At 31.0% G+C, this 12,191-nt stretch overlaps 1 long non-coding RNA gene across 1 annotated transcript; it reads right to left on the reverse strand.

Annotated features, from left to right (window-relative positions):
• Positions 1-9,092: 9,092 nt before the first annotated feature.
• LOC107918335 (uncharacterized) lies at positions 9,093-10,517 on the reverse strand. The gene is made up of 3 exons (XR_001690061.2): positions 10,214-10,517; positions 9,772-9,843; positions 9,093-9,293 (listed from the first exon to the last, which is right to left on the reverse strand). It is a non-coding gene; the product is annotated as an uncharacterized lncRNA (long non-coding RNA).
• Between the last annotated feature and the right edge of the window lie 1,674 nt (positions 10,518-12,191).

Here is a 12,191-nt window from a genome sequence, read left to right on the forward strand (position 1 = left end):
ACCAATCCAAACATACCTCATCCATGATTAATCCATACCTGCATAAGTTGATTACAAATATAATCAAAGTATAACTTTTAATATTTACACAAACCAATTTTACTTAAACCGTTATAGCCTTATACATGCCATATAAAGCTTAGTACATGTTGCAAAAGCTACCTAAGTGAGTTGGATAGTTTGGCTTGATGTGTTGATCCGATCTCCTGACTTCACGTTAATCTATAAGGACATTAAACGACACAAGTAAGCTTAATAAAGCTTAGGAAGTTCGATAGGTTAAACATAGATCTTACAAAAATTAATATAATAAATTTAATAGTAAATTATTCATACATTCTCCCTATCAATCACAACATAAATCGATGAACACATTTCTTTCAAATCAATATCAATAATAAATGATAAATATTTCAAATCCAATCACATAAGTCTTTTATCAAATCTTATCGAATCGGAGAATGACTTACGGATATGAGTATATCATATTCAGAAGCCCGAAGGCTGCACGGAAGCACATAAATGCTAAACTGAAGCCCATAAGGGTTGAACGGAAGCTCATAGGAGCTGAATGGAAACCCATAAGGGTTAAACAGAAACTCATATGAGTTAACAGAAGCTCGTGAGAACTAAACAGAAAGTAAACACGAAAGTTCGCAACAAATGCTGAATCTCGGTTTACATGGGTAATTTGTCATCAATTCATCCTTTGTATTTACTGTCAATTCATCCTTTGCATTTACCGTCAATTCATCCTTTGCATTTACCGTTAATTCATCCTTTGCCATACAACGATTGTACTCAATCTAGCGTTCCACTCGTTTTGAACATTTAATTCAATTTCATAATTTAACAATAATTTTATTTTCAACAATAGATATGAATTAATACATAATAACATTCATCAAGTTAATAAATAAACATTAAAGTTTAACTATACGAACTTAGGTTAAATTGTAAGATTTGTAGTAGTTTAGAGACTATTCTACTATTTTTCCTTTTTCACGTTTGTCTATGGACTCTTGATCTAAAATGTAAAATTATCTATTCATTAGCATATAATTCAATTTTCAATTCACTTCACAATTAATACCCCTTAAATTTCAAAATTACACAATTACCCTAACTTTTACAGTTTTTGAAATTTAGTCCCTCACCCATTAGCCTATCAAATGAGCTAATTTTTTTTCTCAATTGACAATTTATCTAAATATTCTAAGCTATTATAACAGCCTTTGATCAACAAAATTTTAGTATCAAACCCTAATATTTAATCTTTTCACAATTTGGTCCTAAAATCAATTTCTTTTGAAATCACTTGATAAAATCATCATATAACAAAATTAAAGCTCTAAATCCATGTTAATTCATCAAAAACATCCGGCACTCATCAATGGAAACTTTTAAAATTACCCATAAAATCAAAAACTAATAAAATAGATAGTTGGACCTAATTGTAAAAGTCCTAAAAACACAAAAATTCAAGAAAAGAGCAAGAATTGAACTCACATGATGTAAAAATATGAAAAACCAGCTTTTGAGGACCTCCTATGGCGTTTTTGGCTGAAAATTTTGAAGAAATGTCTAGATTTCTTCCAAATCCCATTTTTATCTAATTAAATTTTGTTTTTATTTCCCATTTTACCCCTTAATCACCTAATTTCATTGTTGTTTTTTTCTGCTTATACCCCCTCAGCCTTCTAATGGGTGCCTAATTGCCTTTTTGGTCCTCTTTTATTTACCACTTAAGCTATTTAATCACTTTTTTTTAATTAGCAAGTTTTACACCTTTTTCAATTTAGTCCTTTTTACTTAATTAACTATCAAAACGTTAAAATTTTCTAACAAAACTTTAATAATACCTTAATGACACTCTGTAAATATTTATAAAAATATTTACGATTCGGTTTATAAAATCGAAGTCTCAATACCTCATTTTTGAAACCACTTTACCTAATAACTCTTTCTAAAACACAAATCACTAATTCAAAAATCTTTTTAAAATCACGCTTGACTCGTACATAATAAATAATAAAATTTTTGAACTCACTCGTCGGATTTAGTGGTCTCAAACCACTGTTTCTAACACCACTGAAAATTGGGCTGTTACAATATTATTCTTCCCACGCCCGTTGTTGAAGAAATTGATGAAGGTTCAATATCTGAGGGTCAGAATCCTGAAGATCCTCTTCCAACTGGAGGGGTCTCAACTACAACCACTAATCAAACTAATGAGGGTGGGGATTGAAATTTCCTTTGTATAATTCCATTTTTTTTTACTTCTTTATGTTAATGTATTTTATCTTTAGCAATGAAACCATCATTTACCTTTCTTTTGTCTCTTTACTTCTTCATTATTTCTCTTCACTAAACTATTATTAATACATTTATTATATAATGGGGTAATTTTGACATACTTGAGGAACTCTACCAAGTTCGGCGTATTATGCATACAGGGCTTCTCCACTTCTTCACAGTCCAAGAATTAACTAAATCGTGCTCTAATACCAAACTTGTAACATCCTTAACCCAACCTGTTATGTTGGATCTGGATCTTGGTTATTACCAAACGAATACATACAAAAACTTAATCTACTTAAACAAGTTACAATTAATTATACCTTCTTAGTTATAGAATTCAAACTAAAATACCTAAGTATATACAATAAGAAAATACAACTACCACACATGGTAATTAAATTACAATGATATCTAAATTGAAATCTTAATCTATTGTAGATACCCCAAAGTATGGATTTTTATGTAGCAATTTAGACTTTGGGGTAGTCCTGGTATTGTCCCTCATGGCACAATCCTACATCAGCTCGCTTGTAACATAGTACACACAGATAAGTTTATAAGAACTTAGTGAGGAAAACATCATTTACTTGAGTCATATTTGCACATTGCAACTAATAATTATATAAACAATTCTATCATTCTTAACCTTAAACTTTGTCACTTGTGAATGCTTCCTCAAGGCAGATCAGTTATTATACCTTGCTCTGAAACTATTTCATTCTCATTTGATGTCTTCGATACATCACTTACATTCTTCAAACTCTGAGCCAACACCTCATCGTGATTCAAGAAGTAACACATACATAGATGAAATGTACTTTCTTCAAACATACCAAGTTCACATCCTTATTCAGTATACATTTTTAATATTAACCCATTACTTCTCTATATCCTTTGAATTTGTTATTTTCGACCATGTTTTAGTCTTATGAAATACCTTGCCATATAGTTCATAGATATATTTCATCCTTATTTATTTCATTGGTTACATTTAGGAGCCATACAAAACTCGCCACAAGGGAAATTCATTAGAATAAGCCACAAAGGCTTTATCGTAGAACACCACAAAGAGCATCCTTCAAAGTTCTTCATTGAGATCCCTATTAAGACATGCTACAAGGGCATTCCATCTGGAGTACGCCACAAAGGTTATCCTTGTAAGATTCGCCACAGAGGCTATCCCTTCATAATTCGCCACTAAGGCTATTCATTCAGAGTTTGCCACAAAGACTATTCTTTCCTAACGTGTTTACGATATAGATTTGCCTAAACTCACATTTTATGAGGTTTGCCTTCATCGTGTTGGGACACATAAAGAACCCCATCGGGTAATTATTTCCCTTGAGTTCTTTTTTCAGAATGTGTCATTGTCATGGCTTAATATACATGTAACGTTACCAGTCTAAGCTAAACCTTTAAAATTACAATAGATTATCAGTCTAGGCTAAATTTGTGTCACATGTATCTTCGAGTCTGTAACAAATGCTGGAGCTCGATTTCAAAACATATTTACTTGCGGACACTTCATACATCGAAAAAACTAAGCTCAATATTCTTAATCCATAATAAGCAACCTATATAACACACATCTCATAACATAAATTTCAAACATTCAGGTACAATCATGCTTCACCTTGCATTTCACATGCATTATTTAACACATGTTTGAACTCATCAAACTCTATACCAGATTTACGCATTATTCCCAACAATATTAACTTAATCATAGATATCCTTTAGGAATCACTTACCTTACCTACTATACCTTTCATGATCTCGGCATCACTTTTCGATTTGTTCTACAAACATCAAGGTATGAATAGTACCACACAAGAGTCAGTTTAAAGAGTTACCTAACAACCATGAATAGTAGCTTGAACTTCTGATCCAACATCCAACAAGGAACTGCAGCACTACTTAACATGGAGTGATTACTGATAAAGATCAAGAATTTTATCTTCATCTTGAAGGATAAAGAACTATTGTTCGGTTTCTTAAGATTCAGATAGCAACACTTTAAAAAAAAAGAAGAACCATAACATAAAGTAAAAGTGAAGTAGAAGTCATCTCGAGAGTCTTCTCCCTCATTAGATATAAACTCTCTGTCCCATTACTGTAGACTTTGACGAGTGACGATACTTACATAACCTATATCTCCTGATTTTCCTAAAAATCTAGGACAGGTGAAGAGAATTCAATGAAGATTTTTATTACTGTCTAACCATACATAGGAAGGGTCTAATCAATCCCATTGAATCCCAACTAATCCTGTTAGGAGAACCAACCAAAACAATACTTATATAATCGGGCGTATTATACCTTGGTGGTGACTCGCTTATGGTGTGGCCTTAAAGCCAATTAATCCTCCTACAACATTTTCATGCACTTGGTATGCTCCTTTATGCCTAATCCAAAACTCTAAAGCATAATTTTCTTGTGCGTATTCCTTCTTTACAGGAAAATGTCCAGTGAAAAAAATCCTTAGATACCACCAACAGACAGATACTTTAGTGCTAAAACTCTAACTTGCCAGCAAGTCAACCTGATGGCAGACTACTATCACAGTGCTCAAACAGTTTGCATACATTCCCTAATCATTCAAAAATATTTGGGTAGATACCACTTTACCACACTGACCATATTAAAACTATGCGCTTATAATCAGCAAGAACTGGGGTGTTACACAATCTCATAGGTTGCCTAAACAAGAAATCCCCTAATAGTTCTCTTGTTTAAGCTTTCGGACTTGATAATCCTCCAGTCTACTTTGGTTAAATGTTTTGTCACGCTTGGACTAGCTCCACAAATCTCATGTATTAACAGCTCATCATGGATAAGGGCATCGTAAGCCCTATCCCGAACACAAGGATCTAGCGATCCACTCATGGTCCTTCAATCAACTCAAACTTAAGGGTCCTCCAACCCATTTAAGCTCAAGGGTCTTTCGACCCATTTAAACTCAAGCTCGCTAGGCCTTCCAATCCCATCTTGACCGCAATGGCCCACTAGCCAACACAGATGGAGCTTGCAACCGCTCTAATGCTAATTAGGCATACTCTTGCACTACTCAGGTTCCTTCAAATTGATTGCCTCAATATTACACCAACATATTTATAAATCTAATTTTCCTTTTATTGTCTATTTTTTTCTCTTCCGAGATTCAAACCCTAAGACCTTTTAGGATTTCATGATACTCCGAGTTTACAATCAAGTCTTATAAGCTCAACTTTCAACTTGGAACGCGCAAGCTAGAGTTAAACTACCCGAGATCTGAATTAACAAAGTCAAACCAGCATTCCAGCACCTTAAACCCCCCACACAAGTTACAAGCTCACGTTACCAAGCTTGGCTTCTAAATTGCCTGTAGGAGCCTTCATTGGTTCCAACAGAGGGTAACAAAAACAATTCTCACGTTTAAAAAGAAGCAAAGATATCACTTCTAAATTTTTGGAAATATACTACTGCAAACAAAATTGTTAGCACTAACAAGAAACCAAACTAAGTGTAAATAAATAAAGCAGACACTATTTCATGGAAAGACCACTGCCTTAGAAGTGATTTCACTCTGATCGATGTAATCGAAAATGGACGTCGCCCCCCAGGGTTAACATAATATTTCCAAATTTGTACACCCAAATGAGGAAGATGGAACTCAAAAGGATTGCTCTTCTTGTAAAAGCTAGGAAATAAACTGGAAGAAACTCAAGTAAACCACACTAGGTTTAATTCCCAAGAAAGATTGGAGGGGTCACAAACAGTCCCGCTTAAAATCCAATCTCCTAGACAGAATATTGCATTAATGTAATTTAGTAAAACACCGGAATTTTAGAGAGCAAAAATAGGAGAGAAAAGAGATAGTTGAGTTCTCTTATTTTTGTGTTGTGAAATATGAGTAGAATAGTCTGCTATTTATAGTGTTTTCAAAAGGGGCAAAATGGTAACATAACAGTATCAGTTTCCATAAATAATAGAGGATTTTTCTCAACAAAAATATTCTACAACAATCAGAGGATTTTTCTCAACCGAAAAATATTCTACAACTGAAAATATTTTGAAAAAATATTTCTGATTTTGCATTACCAACATGAATAACATCACCATGAAACGTTTGGCCTTTCATGTTTTTTTTTTCTCCTTGCCACAATAATATTAGATGTTATGGTAAGATTTTTTGTCGCTTGACAAACCCTTAATGCAAGAAAATATCTTTATTGTCAATGTTAGATGATAATCAAATTAGTTCCTTTACTGTTAAATAGATTAATTTAATTCATGTACTATTAAAAAGAATTGAATAAGGTTAAATTGGAATATAGTTAACATTTATTGTTAAAAAATGTCATTAATTGTTTCATAGAGTCAATAATTTAAAAATTTTTATAGCTCTGTAATTGAAATCATCTTTTAGACTTGAATTGCAATTAAAAAATAATTTTCAAAACATTTTTGATACGGTAAATGTTAACTCCGTTATAATTTGAACTTATTTAAATTTTTTTGGGTAAACTTCAAAAATAGTCACTTTTGTTTGCCTTTTATTACATTTTAGTCACTTATGTTTGAAATGCTACGTTTTAGTTATTTACGTTATCGTTTTGTTACGAAGTGGTCACTCTACCTTTAAGCTCTGTTACCTCCCTAATGACGGTCCTACGTGGCAGTCCAAATGGGTTTTAAATGCCAACTTGAATGTCCTACGTGATAATTCAAATTAAATTTATTTAATTAAAAATCTATTTTTATCCCAGCAACTAGACATCCAAGTTGGCATTTAAATCCCATTTGGATTGTCATGTAAGACTGTCGTTAGGGAGGTAACGGAGTTTAACAGTAGAGTGACCACTTCATAACAAAACGATAACATAAGTGACTAAAACGTAACATTTCAAATATAAGTGACTAAAATATAATCTGAGACAAACAAAAGTGATTATTTTTATAGTTTACCCAATTCTTTTAATAATATAAGACTGAATTAATCAATTTAAAAATAAAAAATTAATTTAATCCAATCCTTGTTAACAGGATCTCTCACGGAGTTTAACCCAAACTAAATGCATGTCCAATGATCATATTCTGACCACGATCCACCTGTATACACAGACACTGCAGCAGATAGCAGCAAATAGAAAACACTGTTAGAAAATGTTATACCTCTTTTACGTATTCGACATTAATTGTAACAATAACGGTGTTAAATTCTGTTTAAAGTTGCAACTTTTGGACAAATTAAATCAATGTGTATATTTGGATGTCTTACCATATATACACGAGGTAATTAATTATTACCCTATCTTACCTTTTTTTACTCTATTGGGGTTGTTCAAAATCCAGCTAAATAAATAATCTCACCCAATAATTAAAGTTACTATGATTAGAACTGTTTAAATTTTTTTCAAATTTTATTTAAATATCAAATTGTTAATTCTTTCGAGTTATTCATTTGACGCGTTAAATATATTATTAGAAATTAAAAATTTATCACATGCATATATGTGTGAAAAATCACATATTTAGAACACAGTAAAATAATAGTGTGCATGATAACATAAAAGTATTAGAATAAATTTTAATATTTTATTAATCTAATTAGCATGAATTTTAAATCTCATTAACCTAATCATTATTGTGCATAAAATATTTATGAATTTATTATAAATATATATTTGTTATTGTAATAATTTATAAACGACCTCATCTATTATACCAAAACAAGACTACTTAATACAATATCATGCCTTATATGTCACACTTTAAACTTATTTAAATTTTTATTTATTATATTTAAAGCTACCATAATTACACTTTCTTTTCTTTTTATAACTTCGAACTTGAAAAATCAGTGAATGAGTGCAATCAATTTATTTCAAAGTAATTCAACAAACTCCAAAATAATTAAAAAGTAGAATAACCAAATAAATTGCTTACTTTTTAGGGTTACACTGATATGCGGCTAAGGGTTTTTTTTTTTTTACATTCTTTTATGGTTGTTTGAAAATGGACAGGGCTTAAGGATGTTGCAAATTGTGAATTTCTTTCTCCACAATTTCCTTCCTAACTACGGGCCCAAAAAATTGGGTTTTTTTTATAGAGAGAATCTAGAGTTTGGTCCCACGTAGGGTTTTGTATGTGCTAGATGTGACACCACCAAATTTAAGTGTGTGATGTCATATTACGTCGTCAAAGTAGCTAAAACTGTAGTAACACAAATGCATTCAATTCAATCATCAAAATAATTCATATGTAAGCGTTCAAGTTAATTTCAGAGCTAAGACTCGAATCCAAACTCAAAGTCAAATTTCAAATTTATGTCTTGAGACAAGAGTTTTTATGTCTCGAGGCAGGTCATAAATAATTTTGAAATTTTTAACTTCAAAGTTAACATGTCTCGAGGCAAGGTCCTTTATGTCTTGAGACCAACCTCCCATATTTTCTTATTTTTCTTGTCTCAAGACCTAGAGCAGGGAAAAATATTTAGCTTCGATGTTCTTTTGCCTCGAGACATAGAAACAATTGCCTCGAGACTATATAAATATGTCTCGAGACCCTAGACTCTTGATTTCAAAATTTAAATGAAATTTGATCCAGCGGTCTCGAGACTCAGTGGTCAAATGGTCAAAATTCTACACTTCTAAGTGTTTAATGCCTCAACCATTTGAACTTAAATCTACCTAAAACTTCCACAAAACATTTTCATCCAATCGACCTATCTAAACATGTTTAAACACTACTAAATCATAACCTGCAATAGGTCATTACTAAACCAACCCATTTGCACATTCAAACTCACATAAACAAACATAATTAACTAGTAATTAAAAGTTAAAATTCAACTAACATAACATTATAGGTCACTTACTAAAAGTGTCAAAACTAACTTAGGCAACAAGCCTACCAACTTAGGTACAGCCATATGAGAGCACAAACCAGATTAGCTATTTGTTGATGGTTGTCTTTCCCTTTGCTTTTCGATGTTCCAACGTCTTCTTTAGCTATGTAAAATAAATTTGAATATAGAAAATTCATTAATAATCCAATTCAAACACAAATCAACACATTAAATACATGAATTCATTTTATTCGATTTAGTCCCTATACACCCTAATATCTGAAACACTCTATACTCACAATTTACTTACCGAATTTAAATCCAACTTAATAAGCATAGTACAAGGACCTCTTGCTACCTCTATTTATTTTCAAACCTCAAAGTTTACATTTCTTACAATTAGATCATGAATTAAACATAATTTAATTATATAATCCTAATTCAATACTTTTCGCCAAAATTTCAATAGAAATAACTATAATCTTAACTACTATTAACATGCATGAGTTTTGAACATTAAACTTCAATTTTCCTCAAGTTACCATCAAAGGAATTTCATCTAAAATCTTACAATTCCTCAAATATTTAATATTTATTGTACTTTAATAAAAAAATCAATAAAAAATTATGACTAAACTTACCAATTTCCTTGGCAAGCTCGGCGATGGTGGAGAAATGGAGAAGGAAATGTTTTTCTTTCTTTCCTAGCTAGACTGTAGAAAGGATGAAAGAAAATGATGATGTCTGTCCTTCACTATCTGATTAACCTTTAATTAGTAGTTATCTGAATTAACAAGTTAAACACTAGAAAGTGGAAAGTGTTGACATTTCTGCTTCTTAATTTTGCAATCGTCTAATTGCTATTATCAGTTTCCTCCATTTTAGTTACTAATCAATTTATTCTCTGTATTATTTTATTAATCAATTTAATTCAATAATACTCAATAATTCAAATTTCTTAATCCCTCGAAATTATCCTATTCTAATTGTTTATTAGCTTATTTCGAAAATCTAGTCTAAAACTAAATTTTATGACATCGTTAAAATCGAGTTGTTACATCAAAGATGTGAGAAAATCTCTACCTCGAATCACCATCTCAGTGGCAAATTTCGTGCCCCGACACCGTAGAGATTCTCTGCTCCTTGGCACCGACTAGACCTGCATCGGGTTCTCAAATCACCAAGTTGGCAATCGATTTGGTTCCCAAAGTCGACAGATGAGTGGTAATTTTCAGAACCTAAGAGTCCCCCCTCATTTTCACCCCAAATCGCCATTCCATTCACCTATTTGGGTGTCAGTTGTCCCTACGCATATATTTCGTTCTTGAGGTGATTAGCCCTCTTTTTTCTTTTTGGTTTAGTGTAGCAATCGAGTAATGGTTGTTTTATTGTGGATCCCACCTTGTTTTGTCATTATAGCTCTTTAGGGACTGGATTCTGCTCTTTTTGCAATGGTTGTGGGGCTATTTTACTCATCTAACCTAAAAAAAATTAATATTTACAAAAATAACTTTAATTTAAAATGTTAACCTAAATAACTTAAAATAAACAGTAAAATTGAGTTATGAAAATTAGATGGTCGGTGTCACTATTTTTTTATTAAAAAAATAATTTTTGAGATTTTGAACACTAGATGGTCGGCACCCATATAAAAAAATTTTGAGTGTTGGTACACTGATGGTTGACACCTCTTTATCTAATTAAAAAATTTTGTTTTTTGGGGGTGTGTGGTGCCGGCCAACAAATGGCCAAAGTCACCAGACAAAAGGAATGTCGAAACCATTTTTTATTTTGATTTGAAAAAAGGGAATCAATTTTGAAAATGGAGTCGCCACCAATCTTTTATTGAGGTGTGATCGGATCACCTTAAAAATAATTTTTGGTCTACGAATTTTGAGAAAATAAGCTCGGAAGTCGGTTACACACGAGGATGGGTTAGCACCCTCGTAACACCCAAAAGTGGTACCAAATTGATTATTTAATGTCTTAGTGTCGAAACTTGAAAAGATTTTTAAATACGATCCGATGAAATGAAAGCTTAAATAATTGAATTGGTTAAATGGACGGACCCATTTCAAAGAAATAGATCGCCACACTCAGTGAGTTAGAATGCAATAGTTCAATCTTCGAAGTTAGATTCGTCCCTTTTTAATTTTAAAAAAAAACATGTTTTAAGAAGGATATTTGATTATTTAAGTCAATCGAGAAATCAGGATCCAGTAAGTTAGGGTTCAATTCTTCGAAATTCTTAAACGTCAAATATTGCCTTTATTTTAAAATAGAGATAACGAAATGTCGTATCCAGTAAGTTAGGATCCAACATTTTGAAATCTTAATAATTTTATTTTAATAATTGTATGGTTTTAATAAAATGAACACTTGATTATCTAAATTCATCGAGAAGAATTGAAGCCCAGTAAGTTAGAGCACAATTCTCTCGAGAACCTATGAACACCAAGCCTTTTTTAGGATTATGAAATAAAACAATTATAAGCTTTAATTAAATTGAACTCTTACAAATGGAACATGATTGAATAACGATACATATAATGTAAAAGATAAATGACAATTTAAACTTAAACTAGAAGCAATTAAACAAATAATAGGCAAATACAAACATTGATTTTAATCATATTATACAAACATCCATATTAAAAATTAAGCAACCCATAAATTCATAATTAATTAAAAAAATCGAGACAATGAAAAAAAATAGTAATAATAATAAATAATACAAATATTTGATACAATTTGGTAAGGGAATAAAAAATAAAAAATAAATAAATAAAAGGTTTGAATAAATTTTGATGAAAGATTTTAAAAAAACATAAAAAAATAAAAAAATGAAGTAAAATAAAAGTGAATAACTTAAAATTATTATCTACATTCTAATTTATATAAATAAAACCTAGTAAAAATAATAGTATATACATAGTAATAATATATAAAAGTTAAATAAATAAAATAAAATAACAAATTTAAAAGGAATAAGGTTTTTATGCAGAAGAAAATATCATTTGAAAATAATAATATATTATTATATATATACGTACGTATACTA

This window comes from Gossypium hirsutum, chromosome D08, assembly GCF_007990345.1.
Source record: "Gossypium hirsutum isolate 1008001.06 chromosome D08, Gossypium_hirsutum_v2.1, whole genome shotgun sequence".
NCBI classification, from domain to species: Eukaryota; Viridiplantae; Streptophyta; class Magnoliopsida; order Malvales; family Malvaceae; genus Gossypium; species Gossypium hirsutum.